General features: G+C 28.6%; 1 protein-coding gene and 1 long non-coding RNA gene across 4 annotated transcripts in view; one reads left to right on the plus strand and one right to left on the minus strand.

The window, feature by feature from the left end:
- LOC129320077 (putative pentatricopeptide repeat-containing protein At5g08490) overlaps positions 1–20755 on the plus strand; it is a 59676-nt gene that overhangs the window by 32837 nt on the left and 6084 nt on the right. Inside the window, exon 4 of one of the 3 annotated variants that reach the window (XM_054965232.1) lies at positions 7812–7841. The exons of the other annotated variants lie outside the window; for them this stretch is intronic. The gene's annotated coding sequence lies outside the window, so the exon portion shown is untranslated. Of the gene's footprint in view, positions 1–7811; positions 7842–20755 lie in introns of those variants that run through there. 3 annotated transcript variants of the gene reach the window in all.
- On the minus strand, positions 1082–3634 carry LOC129320078 (uncharacterized). The gene is made up of 3 exons (XR_008595617.1): positions 3354–3634; positions 1957–2224; positions 1082–1357 (listed from the first exon to the last, which is right to left on the minus strand). It is a non-coding gene; the product is annotated as an uncharacterized LOC129320078 (long non-coding RNA).

Below are 20755 nucleotides of genomic sequence, written 5' to 3' on the forward strand. Positions count from 1 at the left end.
AAATAACTAAAATTTTAAATAATTAAAATATAGAAAAAATTTAACGTTATAAATATTATAAAATATGAATTTGAACACGGAACAAATTTATAGACTTTTATGTATCCAAATGAAATATTTAATTTAAATCTAAATTATCATTAAACCAAACACAAGTTTGTTCTTAGTTTTTTAATATATTTTTCATATTTTAAGTTTAATAGATTAATATATTATTATCATCTTTATTATTGCGTTTTTTTTTTGGGGGAAATAGTTGTGATGAGTTGAACTTGGATTGAGCCGAACAAGTTAAAAATTAGACAAAAATTATAAATTGGACCAATATAACTTATTACATAATTCATAGTAAAATTACATGATATTTTGCTAACAATATTCTCTAGTCAGGTGCAAAACTCTAACGCAAGTTAACATATATCCTCAACTGCACTATATCTTTCATGATATGCAAATATCTTTGTTTAGTACAAACTTGAAAATAGCCTTTCCATAGTAATCAATAGTCCTTAAACACTAGGAATTAAGATTTATAACGTCATGCATGTTGGTCATCATCATAATATCTCAACCACTCCATTGCTTGCCTTTCACAAAAATCTACATATAACCATTGATTCATTACGATTTTAGCCTATTTTATTTTTAATTAATCCATTCTATTCCATCTTACTTTTCAACTAGGAACAAACATGCTAAAGAAGTTTAAGATATTTTATGACTAATAATCTCAACAATGAAACATATCAGATTTTTTTCAGTATTCATGCTACAAATTGAAAATTAATCACGTCCTCCACGTTATAGAGATATGAGATGGCCTGGTTCCTCCAATATCAATCTCAGGCTCCATTAATTCTGGAAGCATGCTTGGGATGATCATATAATCACCGTTTTCTTTGTCCAAATTGTGAAAGATCTATGTACATTCAAACATCATCTGAACTTGACGTTCTATTGTTGATTTCATTGAAAGATGAAGGACTAGCAGAAGCTTGAGAGATTTCTGATGAATGAGGATTGTTGAATGAATCGGATCCATATTGTTTCTTTGAAGCTGTGATTGATCTTGAGAATCAGTTTGAGAAGAATGAGTCATTTTGTTTATAATTTCATAAAAAGATGGAGGTCTAGGAGAAGCATGAGAGATTTCTAATGAATGAGAATTATCCAACTGAATCATATCCATACTGTGGCTTTCAAGCTGTGATTGAGGTTGAGGATGATATTGAGAAGAATGAGTCATTTGAATTGATTCTTTTCTTAAATATGGTTCTAACCACTGTGCGTCCTCCTTAGTATAGCTTTTTATGACATTCTTGTTGTTGTAAATCTTACATAGAACCCAATCACCCAACTGCAAAAGTGTAAAAACATAAAAAAAACAAAAATAGTATACAACAATATCAGTATCCTTTTTTATAGAAAAGAAAATTTTCCATTTAGGATAATCCTAATAATTAGAAACACTACAAAGAGTACAAATCAAAACTATATATTCCTTTGATAATCCATTTTATAAATCACTTTATATAAAAAGATTGATGATTAATTACCTTCTTCCAATTTTACCTTTTCACATTATTTTAGTAGAATAAAATGTTGCATGTGTGAGAAATGAGTATTCTAAAAGGTGATATATTTTCTAACAATATCAATGATTTATCAACCATTTCTTTCTTTGAGCAAAATAGTTACAACTTATAACTAGGGTTTGGCTCGGTCAGAGTTGGTTCGTCAACCCAACCTTGAAAACAAGAAGCTTGACAATGAAACCAAACAAACTAAACCTGACCATAACTTTTGAGTTAGAATTAATTATATCCTAGAAAGAGAAAAACTACTGTTTCTCAACAAGAGCAAACTAGATCATATAACTATTCCGAGATTCGAGTTTCATTGAATAGCTTTAATAACAATTGTCTTATATATAAGACTGGATGAAGTATTACTAACCTTCGTATCTAAAGAACTCACTCTTGCATGTGTTGTCAGATCCAAATAATACTCATGCATGATCCAATTGGTCTTCTTGCTCCTTTGATGATTCCCTTTATAATAAATCAAAGTTCTACGTTTTCCAATTAATGTTCTGCCATCATCAGAATGGATGGACCGACATTTTCCTGTCGCTTCCAATGGCCATCTTGTATTGATCCATTTTGACATATTGGTGAGAAAAAGTACCACACATTTTCTCTAGACCCCCAACTCCTACATTGTCCTGTATTTATAATTAATATACATGTATAACCAAATTAGTTTACTCCTGTGATTGTCATGCTTCACAAACATATACGAGACTAATCCATTATGTCGTTAACTATGAAATATGATTTGTTTGATATGAAAATTTATTGGGATAATGAATTTTTTTATTCCAAAGCTTGTCTCAATTTTCAATTTAGTTCTTAGAGTTTAATTTTTATCAATCAAGTTCCTAAAAGTTTATAATCGTACATGACTACCTTGCTTACAAGCATCTTTAATCACACCTCTTTTTGTAACCCATTTTACACCCCTTCAAACCATAAGAGGAGTAATTTTATATGGTTATCCAATTTGAGGGACTTGACAGATTAAGAATAAACTTCAAGGACCAATCAATAATAAATAAAAAATTACTATGATAGTGAAACTTTTGATCCTAAAGTTTGCTTCACTTTTCGATTTAGTTCATAAAGTTTAATATCTAACAATCAGGTCCCTAAAATTTAATAATCATACACAATTACCTTAATCGTTTATAACCATCTTCAATTCCCACCTTTGTTTTTTGTTTTTTGGTAACCCCATTTTACATCTCCTTCAAACCATAAAAGGACAAATTGTACATGGTAATCAAATTTTAGGGGCTTGATTAATAAAATTAAATTTCAAGAGCCAATAATTGAGGCAATCACATGGGACAAAAAATTTCATTATACCAAAATTTACTAGAAAAGTATTCAACTACAACCGTATTTCAAGTTAGCTTATCAATTATACATACTAAAACATTAACATATATAGTTTCCTCTTTTCATTTACAAACACACATGAGAATAAAGCAAGAATGACATTAAACAGTTAGGTCTCCAATTTTTTTGAAAATTAATTGTAAATATTGATTTAAATAATCATCAATTCAGGAGTTATAATTGTAAATAAGACATTTAAATTTTAAATACAACTCTCAGTTTTCAATTTGAAATTCCTATTTGCAACTTTTTGAATCAATATTTACAACATTTTTCTCATAAATTCTCAATTTTGAAGACTTTATTGTCATTCCTCCAATAATAAAAAACATAAAACCCTTTATTAAAATATTAATGAAATATATTGAATCATAAAAGATTAAAGAAACTTACTGGATAATTGTTCAGGATTGAACTTAAAGACTTCAACTTTAATAATTGGGTTTGGTTTCAATGGCTCATTCATCACTTTCTTCCTCAAATGGGCCATGATTAGCTCTTGTAGGGCAAAACGTGAATCCACTTGGAACCATTTGCCAAAAATCATTAACATTGTTTTCACATAATCCTCCATTAATGTGATTTGTCAGACAACTATCTTCAACTTTTTGCTTCTTAGACTTCATGCTTTGATCAGTTAGCAAAGAAGATGACTGGTTCCTCCCCGGCATCGTACGTGGTTTTTAACGTCGTAAATAATCTGCCACATAAACGCTAGGTTAAAACACTGATTTATAAAATGTGCAAAGCGTATATGGTAATTAAGAGGCATGAAATAAACTAATCGCTTTTCCTTCTGGAGTATATATTCATTAGCCTCTATTATAAAAAATATATATAAAAAAACAAAAATATATTAAATCTCTCATGAATAAAAAAATAAAAATATTAAACATCACCAATATTATGATATCACTAATATTGAGATATATTATATAAAATACACTATCCATTTCAAGCGACTACTTCCATGGGTCAATAATAGTGAAATTGTAAATGTGCGTGCGTCTGTGTGTGTAAAAGATAAAATGAAGTTAGAGTCATTTAAATGAAATGATTGAAATCAACCCACATGAATACTGATGCGTACTTCTTTCTACAGGCAACTCTTTCTATTTCCGTTTATAGGACCAATATCCTGTTAACCCTGTGCTGTACATGAAGGCATGATAAAATTTAATCAAGTAAAAATTAACTGAAAAACATTGTGACAATTGTTGGAATACACCTAGAAAAAAAAAAAACGGTGTCATATCAATGTCTTCAAATCTATCAAGCAAAATCTTTTGCTAGAAGCCACGGATGTATCAACTAGCAAATCACCTGTGTCCCACTAACTGATAAGCAATGAATTAGACACAACAGTGGAACCTCGTATGAAAACAGCATTCACCTTTACTTTTTCACCAAAATCCTGCCATGGATAAGAAATGGTTTGGTAACGCTCATCCACTTAATTCTGGCCAAAATCATATCAATACCAATAAAAATCTAGAAAATGAATATGGTGGGGGAGTTTCTTTAACTCATACATTCATACCATCCATTACATGATATAAGAAATTAAGTGGATTTGTAACTTGGGGGCATTATAATATACGCACACGGTTAACAATATGACATTTGTTAAAGAGGCGAAAGATATCAAAGGTACAGAAAAATCCTCAACTGAATTCACAAATTTCCCAGCTATTCATGAATCCGTGATGAGAGTATGCATGCATCTCCTTTCATATAATTGCATCAGCATTAAAGAACTAGTGATTGAAGACAGAGGAGGAAGAATGTTAGGGGTACTGGTGACGGTAGTGCTCATGGGAATTGGGGAAAATTGTTTGTGGGTTTGAAACTGAACTCAGATCTATTTAGAGGAGCATCAGCTTTTCCATAGGCTTCTATAGCTTTATTATTAATTGGAAAATGAAAAGAGAAGATAGAAATACAGAATTTCTTCTGTACCTGATTGCTACCTTCCACGTCACACAACTCAGAATTCCATCAGGTATCTCTAAACTAAGTCATTTTTTTAATTCAGTCTCTCGATAAAGGAACATGCTCCCATTAACTTCAGTTAGATGAACATTTTTCTCTTAGTTTTTCTAATCAGAGCAACGGAATTCCCCTAGTTATTTAATTTTTTTAATGAACTAATTAAAGACAATTAAATTTTTGTCTCAATTATTGCTTTATTTCTTCATTCTAAGTAACAAATTGTTGCTGTAATTGAAACTACAAAAACTAAATCACACTTACTAGTAAATTATAGATCAATTGATTCTTATGCATCTAGATTTCCCTTTTTTCAGCATTCCACAACTTCAAAGGATGCATGAAGCAGTACCTTTTCTCTTCTATTGAGACAAAAATAATTACCAGACAAAAAAGGCAAACTACTAAACGAGAAGACAATATCAGGCCAGGAAATGGGGGAAAAAAATAGAGGACAGCAAGTCCACTAAGAAAGATGAAGTTAGCCATTTCTTAATTCCTTGTAATAGCAGCTTACTATTTGTTTCAGTCTATCAGAATCTTGTCTCTGATTTACAGCGAGAAAATAATTGATGCTCCTGTACTTTGTTTTATCTATCACCTCTGTCCCAAGCTATTTTATTCTATGGATATGCTCCCGATTACTTACATGTTAGGAATCTCAGAACATTAGTCTAACTTCCTTTTCTAATTTCCTCTCGAACCATCCATAAGACTATAACAGTTTTTATATTCTATACTATTTCCATTTCAAACTTTTTATAAGACTAGATCTATAATAGTTTCATGTATCACTCCAAAGGTTGAAGCCACTTGCCAGATTAGCATAGATATAAAACATCCAGAAAATTCCAACCTGTGTACAAAAGAGAACAGATACGATTGACAGAGAAATGCAAATTCCAGATTCCCTAAAACTAATATTTGTTAGACGTAGCAAGAAATTAACCAAGAAACCTTCGACAAATGGCAATGGCAATGAAAGATTTTGGGGCAATAATTAACTCTAGCAAAAAAAAAAAAAAAGCTAAACCGATAAAGAAACAGCAAAGAAAACAAATTAACAAGCATATCAATCTTGCAGGCGGATCAAAAAGCATTAATCAAATAGATTGTATCAGCTTAGAAGCCGAATGCTCGCTATTAAAGGAGGAAGAGAGAATGGCGAAAGAATGCGGGAGCATTTAGAATAAACTGCAAAAAAAATTTGAAAAAACTGAAGAGTGCTTACAAGAAGACTTCTTAACAGAGGAAGAAGATGTGATATTTTGGTGTTACTCGATCGCCTGCGAATTGCTCTTGATATTTCTTTTGCGTTGCTGCAAAGCTTTTGTTTCTCTGTTATTATGACGCGATTAAAAAAAATGAAATCCTCCCATTGTCTTTTTTCAATATATATATTCGAGTTTCGAATTTTAACTCATAAAAATCAGTTTCCATTTTTTAACTATCTTGTAAAGAAAAAAAAATATTAAAGGGCAAAAATACTCAATAACTCTTTCTTGCAAAACAGCTACAGTATTTTTAAGTGAACAAAAGTATAAAAGTACTCATGAACTTATTTTAATGAGTTCAATGGTCTACATTCCATTAAATTCAACTAATGTCTATTAAAAAAGAAGCAAACATAAGGTATAAAAATATTCAAAAGCTTTTTTTTCAAAAACTTTTATTATCCTTAAATCAACAATAATATATAACTATCCATTAACTTTTATGAAATGACACCTTTGCCTTGTAGAGTTATTTGGGTTAGCTCAATTATTTAAATTGTTAAATATTATTTTATTTTTTTAGTTAATTTTAATTTAATTTTTATCTAAAAAATTAATACTTTCATTTTTATTTAATTTTAATTTAATTAAATTAATAATAATAAAGAATTCGGGAACTTAGATTAAGGGTATTCAGTTTCAAGTTTGACCCAAATGTTTTAGGCTTATTTGTAAACAAAATACTTTATGCATTTGTTTGTTTCATTTGAAACACCTAAAAAATAAAAACTTTAATTAAAAGGGTGGTACATTCACTAAATACTCTTGCTCTATTTATATAATGTGTTTCTGACAATTTTCATGCAGATTAAGAAAACAAAAGGACAGATTTCAAAATTTATTCACTTATTCAAACTTCAAAGTAGTTTACTCTAGTCCTGAAGAAATTTAAGCCAAGTTTGAATTGAAATGGGATTAGCTCGATACTTGAATTCCTTTTTTATTATTAATAAAATAATATAAAATTAAAAATATTAATTTTTAAAATAAAAATTGAAATTATATAAAAATAAAATAATATTTAATAATTCATGTATTCGAGCCCGCTTGAATATACCCGAAATTAGGGTCGAACTTAGTTATATGAACTTTTTCCATATGGTGGGATATTTTAAGTCCAATCCAAATAAATTTAGCCTGAATTGAGTTCAATCTGAATAGGTTCAGCCCACTTAAATTATCAGCTCTACCTACAACTTTCATTATTTGACTATGGTCAACTATAGAAAATCATTTATAAACACAAATTGAATGACTAAATGAGAAAATGTTTTTGCCAACACCAAGGACCTTTGTTGTTTGTAACGCTCATATGACCTTTAGCTGTTTGATTCAATTCTTTTCATTCTAGGAAGAGAAAGGTCACTGTTTCTCAAGAACAAGAAAAATGAAAAAAAAAAAAGGAATTGGAATGTTGAATCAGAAAGAGAACCACATATAAGAAGAAAGGGATTTACATTATGAATTTTTGGTGCATTCTTGCAAGATTGTTTTAACTGAAATTCTAAGAAAGGCATGAAATTTAGGCGACTCAAATTGAATATTTGACTATTTTGCTTGAAAAATAATGTGTATTTTGTTGCGACAGGGTCTTGTTGACCAAAGATCAAGAAATTAGGTTGTGTTGTCTTTTAAGAATGGTATTCATTTAGTTTCATATTATAAGATGTTTTTAACTATCTCACATAAATAGAAAAAAAAAAAGGTTAAAATTAGTTGATGTCCTTATAAATTTGTTAATTTTTTGGAGTTACTACCTTTATTTTCTTCTCATGGGCAATATATGTATAATGAAATTGATTACTTTTATGATTTTATAAATTAATGCCTTTTAACTTTAAACATAGATTCTAACAAATGATGTTTTATAACATATTGTTTTCTATGACCTCTATTATACATAGCACACCTCTATTATACATAGCACAACAGTTTCCTCTCCATTCAGATTCTTCAAAACTCAAGAAGAAAGTAGCTTTTTTAATATGTAAATAAGTTAACTAGCTTCTAAATTTAAAACTGAAAGTATTTAAAATTACTCTTTATGTTTTTATTTATAAGTCATTGTTTTTCAAAAATTCAAACAACAAGTTTGCAATTTAACCCTTATTAAATATACATATTTTAAAAATCATACACTCTAACAGTTATTAACCTTCCTAACATTTAATAGGGGCTAAAAGATAACAATGGATGTAATAATCATTGAGGTGGCATTTAAATAGAATCAAAACAAAATATTCTCTCTATAAACTATAAATAGGATCACAAGAGTAATACATATAAATATTCCTCAAACTGGCTAGAGAAGTTCACAATATTTTATGATAAATGTTCTTTTTTTGTTTTCATATTCACTACATAATGAGAAAATAATTACATCCTCCACAATATAGGGATCATCAGATGAATATGAAGCTTGAAGACTCCATTTTTGAGTGAGCTATTACTGATGATGCAGTCGTGTCCACCATAGAAGGAAGCATGTTTGAGATCTTAGAATCATTGTTTTTTGTGTCCAAATTCTCAAGATCTATGTATTTTCAAATATCATCTGAACTTGACTTTTTATTTATAATTTCATAAAAAGATGCGAGACCAGGAAAAGCATGAGAGATTTCTGATGAATGAGGATTATTGAACTGAAATTGATCCATGTTGTTGCTTTCAAGCTGTGATTAAGGAGGTTGAGGCAATATTTGGGAAGAACAAGTCATTTGAGTTGACTCCATTTTTAATGGTTCTAACCATGTTTCCTTCTTAGTACAACAACTATTCTTGTAGATCTTATTGTTCTTGTAAATCTTACAAAGAACCCAATCATCCAACTGCAGAAGTAGAAAAAAGTACATAAACAAAATCATTATCATTTAGAGAAAGGAAATTTTCTATTTAGTGTAATCCTAATAATTAAAAACACTAAAAAATTACAAATGAAAACTATATGCTCCTTGTGGTTTTATATACAAGTCATCTTCTAAAAAAATTATTAGTCCTTTTTTCAAAAAAAAAAAATTACATTGCACAATTTTCAATTTTATTTTTTTTTTATAATTTTTTGAGTGGGTTAAAATACTGCATACTCCTTCAGTCTCATTCACAAGAAAGAGAGACATTTTCCTTGGATTAATTCTAAGACATGTCATTGATTTTTTATTAGTAATTTTTCTTTTTACCTCTATTAAATGTTGATGAGGAAAAAAAACAAATTTTAATGTATGTATATTTTAATTGGGGTAAAGTTGAAATTTTGTTAAATTTTTAGAGAGATTTAATGAGTTTTAGGATTTTTTTTTGGAATGAGTAAAAAATAGGAAATGAGAGAAATTTAAAGGAGAAAACCAAAAAAAAAAAGATGGCATTTTTCACCCTTGTGTTCCCCTAATTTCCTTTTTGAAGAAGAGCAAAACTTAATGTTAGGGAAAGAAAATGTCATTTTCTTCTACTTTTCCCTTAGTATTACCTCCCATTCCAAATGAAAGGGTTAAAGTTTTTTTAGTTCTCTAATAAAATATGTTATAAGTAATAGATAAACAAAATTAGAGGTTGTATATCAGAAATAAGTTTTTCAAAAGATGGTCTATCTAATATGGATAAAATTAAAAACTCTTTTTTTTTTTTGCAAACAGTATGAATGATTTAACTAATTCTTCTTAATTTCAATGAAGTAGTTAATTGTAAATTTGCAATTATTTATATATAGAACTCAATATATTACTAACCTTCTTATTTGAGGAACTTGTTCTTGCATGTGTTATCTCATCCAAGAAATATTCACGCATGATCCAATTGGTCTTCTTACTCTGCTGATGAGTGCCTTCATAATAAACCAAAATTCTCCATTTTTCAATTAAAGTTATTCTATCTTCTAAATGAATTGATTGACATTTTCCTGTTGCCTTCCAATACTCATCTAATGTTGATCGTTTTGGCCTCTTTCCATTTTTATATTTTCTATCTCTTGGTGAGAAAAAGTACCACTCATTTTGTGATTCATATTCCCTATATTGTCCTGCATTTATAATTAATTAATATATAATACACTATTATTTTATTCATGTGATTGCTGTGCTTCATAGCAAGAAATAATCCATTATCATTAACTATGAATCAGCAATAACATAACTTTTAATCTCTTACATTTGAGGAAGTTATTCATTTAGTCCCTCAACTTTATTTTCTATTATTTTAGATTTTAATGTTTTCTAAACTTATCTAAGTAATCCTTCGTTTCATATAACATCATTAAAGTATGCTGACATGACAAATAGAATAATGATGTGAAATCCATGTATATTAATAATGTGTGAAGAATTTATTGATCACTTTCATCCTTAATGTTATTGATCTAATCCATAAATAGGCCTACTATAGATTTCTAATTATGATTAGATTTGGTTCTTGTTTACTGTAATTGTCATGTCTTCTTTATTCCAAAACTTCATCCATTATACTTTTAAGGATTCTGATATATGTCTTTGCTCAATTTTTATGTAATTCATCATAATTTTAACAAATCATCATAAAAAAATAACAAAGATTGTGTATAAGTTAGTCATTGTTAAGTCATTATGATCATATTTAAACACATAGAAACTAACATTGCAAATAAATGAAACATGAGGGACGAGGAGCAATAGAAAAATATATAAGGACTAACATAAAAATATGCTAAAAGTATGAGGATCAACAATTATATTTTTCTTTAAAACCAAAGCATAAAACAACCTTTTTAAAAAAATATTAATAAAATATATTGAATCGTTAGAAAAAAAGATACAAAAAAACTTACTGGATAGTTGTTAAGGATTGAACTTATAGATATCAACTTCAATTATTGGATTTGGTTCTAACGGCTCATTCATCACTTTCTTCCTCAAATAAGCCATGATCAGCTCTTGTTCTGTAGGGCAAAATTGGAATCCAATTGGAACCATTTGCCAAAAATCATTAATATTATTGTTTTCACATATTAATCTTCTAGTTTTACTCTCCCTTTTTCTCCAAAAATCATTCTTGTTTTGGTCACTAAGAAAAGAAGATGATGAAATTTTTCTCTTGTTCATGGTGCGTACGTGGTTGAAATTCACAAACAGCCTACAATATAAATTAAAGACTAGGATTAAAACGGTGTGTTTTGATTTACAATGAAATTCAAAGCCCATAAGAGAGGTATATTAAATAAATAAACTAATCACCTTTTATCAATCTATAAATAAATTAAAAGTTTTAGGTGCAGTTTGTTCACAATTAAAAAAATAAATAATTTTTTAAATAGTTTAAAGATTTTATAAAAACACAAATATTATCTTATGTATTGTCATAATAATAAAAAATGATTGTGACTTAGATATTTTTACACTTTATATGATATCTTCACCATCTCTATTTATAAAAAATCATCTATTATTTAATTATTTTATGGCACATTCTCTCTTATCTATCATATTAAATTATTTTTAAAAACTATTAAAAAATTAAACAAATATCATAACATTTTATAAAATAGATTTTTTTCCAAAAATAATAAATTTTTTTTCATGAAAAAAATCTTAAACAAACAGGTATCAAAGGGGTGCCATCCCTCTCCCAGAAGCTCATTGACTTGACCCTTCAGTTTTGAATTGATTTTTAGAATTTCCTTTATACTTTTGAATTGGATTGCTTTTTGATCTTGGAGTTAATTATGGAGGGGAAGAAGAAATTTTGGAAGGGACGAAGATTTCAAGAAATTCATTCCAAAAGTGGCCTATTCTATAGAAATTTTTTGAGAGGGGCATTGCAGTTTTTGTTTTTACTTTTAAAATCATTAAAATAAATATAAAAATATAATTTAGCGTTATCAATTCCAATATCATGCCAAACAAACATATAATAATCATAAGTACCAAGGAACCTCATATGTACGCATCAATAAAGTTCTCTCATCAATAACAAAATTTTATCCTATAATTTTATGAATTATGAACTAAATTATTATCAGTTGGACTAACTTTTAATATTAGTGTTATAGGGTTTGACATCTACTCACACTAAGCCTGAGCCATGTATTGTTCTTATCACCTGAGCTATTCTCGTGCGTGTTATTTCAATATTTACTGTTTTATTTATCAAAATGTTTTTTTGCTTTATTAATTTATTCAAAACATTTTTTTCAAAGGTTATTGACTCAAAATTAATAACCCGATTGTTCCCTATATTTATTATGAAATACAAAAGATGTACAAAATATTTGAATGTAAAAACAAAAAGTCAAAACAAAGAAGAGAAAAGAGAAATGTTTACTCGATCGATAGTCTTGCTAGTTGCTCTTGATGATATTTGTTTAATGATCTTTTGTGTTTGTTTCTCTCTTATTTATAGACATTTTAAATCTTGAAAGGATAAGAATAAAAATAGAAGATCGTCCTTGATTATCTTCTTTTTTTTATAAATTATTTAAGTTTTGAATTTTAATTCAAATAAATCAGATTTCATTATTTTTACTTATCTTTTAAAGAATGCAAATATAACTATTTAAGGCTTTATAAAAAAATCAGTTTGTCACGTTCCTTTTTCTCACCGGGAATTTCCTTAAAAAATAAATAAAAAGTCCACAAAGTCAAAATTGGCCAAAAAAAGTTTGCACAGTCAAAGACAATTTTCACGTAGAATTTCAAAAAAATAAAATAAAATAGATAGAAAAAATATAAAATATAAACAAATAAGTTTAAATAAGTCTACTAAAATTTCTCTTCAATTAACTAAACAATATATATATATATATATATATTAAAAGAGTTTATTATTTCATCTTCGAAATTGTTGCAAAATTTAAATTTAAATAAAAATTATTTTATCAATTTGAACACGATTTTTTGAAGGTTCCTATTTAAAAAAAATCAAAAAGACCAATCTTGAAATTAAGGTGTATTGACCCTAATAGATTTATTACTACTACTAATTATATATAAATTGAATTAACCTAATTTTAAAACATTGGATACATCTTAAGGTTAAGGATGGAAAATGCTTTACATATTGACATTTTCATTTTTCTATATTTTTATGAAAGGAAAAGACCCAATTACTGTCTTGAAGAAATTTCTTAAGTACACCTGATACATCATGTTACTTATGCACTCTCCAATAAAAATTCGTGGCGTCATATTACTTTAATCCGATTTAACAATCCCTTAATTTATAATATTTTAATTTTTATATTTTAATCGTTAGTATCGTATATTTAATTTAATATTTTCTAATCAAATCATAACAAGTAAATTTAAAGTATTAATAATATTACTATCAAGAATTTTTTTTTTTCAAAAGTCATAAACTTAAAACGTTTTTAGTTTTTAGTTTATATCTTTTCCTCATTTTAAGTTTTCTTCGTAGACCAACGTGTTTTTTTTTTTTTTGTTCAAGAAGTTCGTTGTTGTCATTGTGGGGTAATGTTTTTTCTTTTTTTTAACGCAATACTTTGTCCTAAGTCAAAGTTGGACTTAGTGAAGTGAGCGCTGTGAGGTCAAGTAAGTTGAAAATTATTAAAAAAATTGTAAATTTAGCTCGAGGCAGTATTTAGATTGATAGATTTAAATTTCAATTTAAAATTAGAATCTTCCATTTAAAATTATACATTTAAAATCTATGCATTTAATTGAAATATTTTTTTGAAGAGTATAAAAATTTTCAGGGGAAAGTAATATGCACGTTCTTATTTTTATTGATTTTTGAATTAGGTAATTGGAATTTATTTTTTACTCAAATCCTTATAATTTGATCAATTAAATATAATAATAAGTTAAGAATATTAATGAATGATTAAATTTTTAAAAATAAAAACACTTTTTTTATAGAAAATTTTATTTAATGCTTTTTAGCCAAAAAATTGATTTAATATAATTTTTATATTTTTATTAATTTTTTATGAAGAATATATAATATATATATAGATAAATATAAGTTGTGTAGAAAACATAACCTAGTTATATAAATTTGAGTTATAAAAATTATATAATTCTTTAATAAAAAATATAAAAATGTATAATTTTATTTTTTAAAGAAAAAAATTTAAGGATTTTAATTCTTAAGGTTTAATCAATCAAATTATAGTGGCTTGAATAACACAAAAGAAATTATAGTGATCTAATTTCAAAATTGAAAAAGAATCGAAAGACTCATAGACTAATTTTTCCAAAATTTTAAAGGCATTAGAGATATGAGATGAATTTTAAAGCAAAAAAAGAAGATTGAAAGTGGCAAATTTATCTTTATTATTTCATTCATGAGAGTCCGGAAAACATAAGAAAAGAAATGGTAGTTATAGAAATTTTAATAGTAAAACTATGAAAAAAATATAAGAGTTGAAATAGTTAAAACTTCAAATAATTAGGATATAGAAAGAATTTAATATTATAAGGAGTTATTATAAAATATGAATTCGAACGTGGATCAACACTTTTTGGACTTTTATGTATCCAAATGAAAGAGTTAATTTAAAACAAATTCTCATTTGTTGGAATATTAGGGGTGATTAGTATTAATCACCTAGTTAGTTGATATCCTTAAATCTATATAAGGGGATCATATCATTGTATTAATTAAGGTCTCATCCCACCTTCAAGAGGGAAGTTAACATAGGCCTTCACTTCAAGTTAGTCTAAAGTGGAGTTTGAGAATCACCCAAATGGGTAGATTAGTATGGTAAATCCTTCAAGTGAAGGATCAATTTCTATCATATTGTATCATTTTTATTAATAAATATTTGATTACTTTTCTCTTCATCATTTTCTCAACATGGTATCATGAGCGGGCTGGTTTTGGGCCTAAAAATCAAGAATCAAGCATTCAGTCCAAGATGCACTAAAATGGTCCATTTTCAAGATGACTTTCAGGCGCACGAAACAATGCGTTTTCAAGATCTAGGTTAGATGGATGAGTCTGTTATAGGTTAAACCGCTCTCTCTGCCATTTCTCTTTGTCAAAGGCGTGGTTCAGAAGCAAAATCTATGGTCCTTCATTCTATCATTCCTCTCCTTCTTTTCGATTTATTAGTTGTCACACCAGATTTTGACAGCAAATGACACCAAGAACGCAACCTTGGCGTTGTCCAATACCCATTTCAACAACAACAAGAAGGCTGCATCCTTGCCGAAGGCTGCTTGTCATTGACTCGGCCTCAAAAAACCTAAGGATATGATTAGGAGAGATCGTGTTGTCATCAGAGGCAAGTGTCCAAGATTCCTTACGTCACGGTGGTAAAGATGGTGGTGGCAGATTTAGTTGTGGCTTTAGTGGTATGGAGGAAACAAATTCGAGATTGAGAAGGGTAGGCCAAGATTAAATGTCACAAGTTAGTTTTCTTCCACGTTTTGGCTTGTTAAGTGTTCCAGATATGTTAAGCACTTTGAATCAGCAAATTAAGATCCGACTCTCCAAGATTGTTATTTGTGGTCACTTTGAAAGAGAGAATGAATGACATCTCTTCTTTGCAAATGTTTATTTTTCTAGATTAGAGGACGCGTGGTTTTTTAGATTTATAAACAGAGAGGGATGATCAAAATTGGGATTCTGCATCTCAAATTCTATTTTAGGTTTCTTGCAATTTCTTGCTACCGTGTTTAGAGGATGGTCAAATGTTCTGAGCTTGGGTTCTCAATGTAAACCCAGCTATGGTACAAAAGAAATTAGAAGAAGCTAAAGTGTTTGTTGTCGGATTTGGTGCTTTGGGATGTGAGTTCCTAAAGATTCTTGCGCTAATGGGTGTTTCTCATAGAAGTCAAGAGGATGCTGACAATTACTAATGATGATGTCATTGAGAAGAGCAACCTAAGCCATCAATTCCTCTTTCATGATCGAGATATTGGACAAGCTAAGTCTATTTTTGACAATTAAAGTTTCATGATAGTGGTATTGATTTGAGATCAAGGAACAAAGAAGGCAATGGTGCTTTCAAATGATTAGAAAGATGTCAAGAATTGGCAATGATTTTTTGTGTGATGTTGTTGGTCTTTAGGCTAGGATAATTATAGGTTTATGACTAAGTTCTATGACAGCAATTTTTGTAGCCCTATGCAAGATGTTGCAGATTTTGAGAACTGGTGCTGCCACCAATATTATATTTGGCCTTGCCTAATGATACAAAGAGTACCTAGATGCATGTATGCTTCTACAGAAATATATGAAAGGGATGGCATGCTCAGTTGCCTTGGGCTTCTCATTTGGCAATGAATGAAATGTTGTCATGTGGACGTGAATTGAGGAGTCTACAAGAAGTGTTGTGTTGGGCATATCAAAGTTTCAATGTAAGAACTGTGTGAAAGTCAAAGATGAAGCTGAGAAGACTTGAAGAGAGAGGAATGTAACAAGGCAAGCTAGTAAAGCTCCTCAAAAGGAATGGTTTAATTTGTATTGGTCTGATTGATCAATGAGTTGTTTATATTCCAATTATATTTTTGTTCCCTCCTTGTAATTGTTGTTGGCAAGTTGAGCACCTAGAGTTAAAAGAGGTGTCAACTTGAGGAGGGGTGTTGGAATATTAGGGGTGATTAGTATTAATCACCTAGTTAGTTAATATCCCTAAATCTATATAAGGGAATCATATCATTGTATTAACTAAGGGGGTCTCATCCCACCTTCAAGAGGGAAGTTAACATAGGCCTTCACCTCAAGTTAGTTCAAAGTGGAGTTTGAGAATCACCCAAATGGGTAGATAAGTATGGTAAATCCTTCAAGTGAAGGATCAATTTCTATCATATTGTATCATTTCTATTAATGAATATTTGATTAGTTTTCTCTTCATCATTTTCTCAACATCATTAAACTAAACATAAGTTTGTTTTTAGTTTTTTAATATATGTTTCGTATTCTTTTTTCCCATATATTTTTCATATTTTAAGTTCAATAAATTAATACATTATTATCATCTTTATTATTGGTTTTTTTTTTGGGAAAAGGTTGTGCTAAGTCCAACTTGGATTGAGCCGAACAAGTTGAAAATTATACAAAAATTATAAGTTGATCCAATATAACTTATTACATAATTCATAATAAAATTACATATTATTTTGCTAATAATATTTTCTAGTCAGGTGCAAAACTCTATCACAAGTTAAAATATATCCTCAACTCCAATATATCTTTCATGATATGCAAATACCTTTCATCATATGCAAACATCTTTCGTTAGTACAGATTTGAAAATAGTCTTTCCATAGTAATCAATAGTCCTTAAACACAAGGAATTAAGATTCATCACGTTACACACGTTAGTCATCATCATCATATCTCTCCCTCTTCATTGCTCGCCTCTCACAAACATCTACACAGAACCATTGATTATTATGATTTAGTCCATTTTATTTTTTTTATCAATCACTATCTCATTACTTTGAACCACAGAACAAACATGCTAAAGAAGTTTAAGATATTTTATGACTAATATTCTTAACAATGAAACATATCAGATGTTTTTCAATATTCATACTACAAATTGAAAATTAATCACGTCCTCCACGTTATAGAAGATGATGAGATGGCCTGGTTCCTCCCAGGCTCCATTAATTCTAGAAGCATGCTTGGGATGATCATATAATCACCGTTTTCTGTGTCCAAATTGTGAAAGATCTATGTGCATTCAAACATCATCTAAACTTGACATCCTATTGTTAATTTCATTGAAAGATGAAGGACTAGCAGAAGCTTGAGAGATTTAATTTTTGATGAATGAGGATTGTTGAATTGAATCGGATCCATATTGTTCCTTTGAAGTTGTGATTGAGCTTGAGAATCAGTTTGAGAAGAATGAGTCATTTTGTTTATAATTTCATAAAAAGATGGAGGTCTAGGAGAAGCATGAGAGATTTCTACTGAATGAGAATTATTCAACTGAATCATATCCATACTGTCGCTTTCAAGCTGTGATTGAGGTTGAGGATGAGATTGAGGAGAATGAGTCATTTAAGTTGATTCTTTTCTTAAATATGGTTCTAACCACTGTGCATCCTCCTCAGTATAGTTATTTATGAAGTTCTTCTTGTTGTTGTAAATCTTATGCAGAACCCAATCATCCAACTGCAAAAGTATAAAAAAAGAAAAGAAAAGAAAAACAAAGTATACAACAATATCAGTATCCTTTTTTATAGAAAAGAAAATTTTCCATTTAGGGTAATCCTAATAATTAGAAACACTACAAAGATTACAAATCAAAAATATATACTCATTTGATAATCCATTTTATAAATCACTTTTTTTAAAAAGATTGACGATTAATTACCTTCTTCCAATTTTACCTTTTCACATTATTTTAGTAGAGTAAAATGTTGCATATGTGAGGAATGAGTATTCTAAAAGATAGTACATTTTCTAACAATATCAATTATTTATCAACCATTTCTTTATTTCAGTGAAATAGTTATATCTAATAACTAGGGTTTGGCATGGTCAGACTTGATTCATCAACCTAACCTTGAAAACAAGATGCTTGATAAAGAAACCAGATAAACTAGACCAGACCATAACTTTTGAGTTAGAATTAGTTTCATCCTAGAAAGAGAAAAACTATTGTTTCTTAATAAGAGCAAGAAATTAAAATCATATTGACCAAACTAGATCATATAACTATTCTAGGATTTGAGTTTCATTGAATAGCTTTAATAACAAGTGTCATATATATAAGACTGGATGAAGTATTACAAACCTTCATATCTAAGGAACTCACTCTTGCATGTGTTGTCATCCAAATAATACTCATACATGATCCAATTGGTCTTCTTGCTCTCTTGATGATTCCCTTTATAATAAATCAAAGTTCTATGTTTTCCAATTAATGTTCTTCCATCATGAGAATGAATGGACTGACATGTTCCTGTTGCCTTCCAATAGCCATCTTGTATTGATCCATTTTGACATATTGGTGAGAAAAAGTACCACTCATTTTCTCTAGACCCACAACTCATATATTGTCCTATGTTTATAATTAATATACATGTACAACCAAATTAGTTTATTCATGTGATTGTTGTGCTTCACAAAAATATACGAGACTGATCCATTATGTTGTTAACTATTAGAGACAGAAACTTATTGGGATAATGAAATTTTTTATTCCAAAGCTTGTCTCCATTTTCAATTTAGTTCTTAAAGTTTAATTTTTATCAATCAAGTTCCTAAAATTTTATTATCATGCATGACTACCTTGCTTACAAGCATCTTTAATCACACCTCTTTTTGTAAACCATTTTACACCCCCTTCAAACCATAAGAGGAGTAATTTTATATGGTTATCCAATTTGAGGGACTTGACAGATTAAGAATAAACTTCAAGGACCAATCGATAATTAATAAAAAATTACTATGATAATGAAACTTTTGATTCTAAAATATGCCTCACTTTTCGATTTAGTTCATAAAGTTTAATATTAACAATCAAGTCCCTAAAAATTTAATAATCATACACAATTACCTTAATCGCTTATATGCATCTTCCATTCCCACCCTTTTTTTAACCCCATTTACATCTCCTTCAAACCATAAAAGGGCTAATTTTACATGCTAATCAAATTTTAGGGACTTGATTAATAAAATTAAATTTCAAGAGCGAATTAATAATTGAGGCAATCACATGGGACCAAAAATTTCATTATCCCAAAATTTACTAGAAAAGTGTTCAACTACAACCGTATTTCAAGTAAGCCTATCAATTACACATACTAAAACATTAAGATATATAGTTTCCTCTTTCTATTTACAAACACATACACAAGAATAAACGAAGAATGACATTAAAGTCTCAAAATAATAAATTTATGACAGTTAGGTCTCCAATTTTTTTTGAAAAATTAATTGTAAATATTGATTTAAATAATTATAAATTTAGGAGTTCTAACTATAAATAAGACATTTAAATTTTAAATACAACTTTCAGTTTTCAATTTAAAATTGTAAATCTTCCTATTTACAATTGTTTGAATCAATGTTTATAACTTATTTTTCATAAATTCCCAGTTTTGAGCACTTTATTGTCATTCTTCCAATAATAAAAAACATAAAACCTTTTATTAAAATATTAATAAAATATATTGAATCATAAAAGATTAAATAAACTTACTGGATAATTGTTTAGGATTGAACTTAAAGACTCCAATTTCAATAATTGAGTTTGGTTCCAATGGCTCATTCATTACTTTCTTCCTCAAATAGGCCATGATCAGCTCTTGATCTGTAGGACAAAATGTGAATCCACTTGGAGCCATTTGCTAAAAATCATTAACATTGTTTTCACCTAATCCTCCATTAATGTGATTTGTCAGACTACTATCTTCAACTTTTTGCTTCTTAGACATCATGCTTTGGTCAGTTAGCAAAGATGACTGGTTCCGCATCGTACGTGGTTTTTAAATTCGTAAATAATCGGCCACATAAACACTATGTTAAAACATTGATTTATAAAATGTTCAAAGCGTATATGATCAGAGGCATTAAATAATCTAATCGCTTTTCCTTCGGGAGCATATATTCATTAGCCTCTATTATAAAAAACTACATAAAAAC

The sequence above is a fragment of the Prosopis cineraria genome, unplaced genomic scaffold (assembly GCF_029017545.1).
Source record: "Prosopis cineraria cultivar Desert tree isolate PC_DT_omini unplaced genomic scaffold, ASM2901754v1 PC9, whole genome shotgun sequence".
In the NCBI taxonomy this organism is placed as follows: Eukaryota; Viridiplantae; Streptophyta; class Magnoliopsida; order Fabales; family Fabaceae; genus Prosopis; species Prosopis cineraria.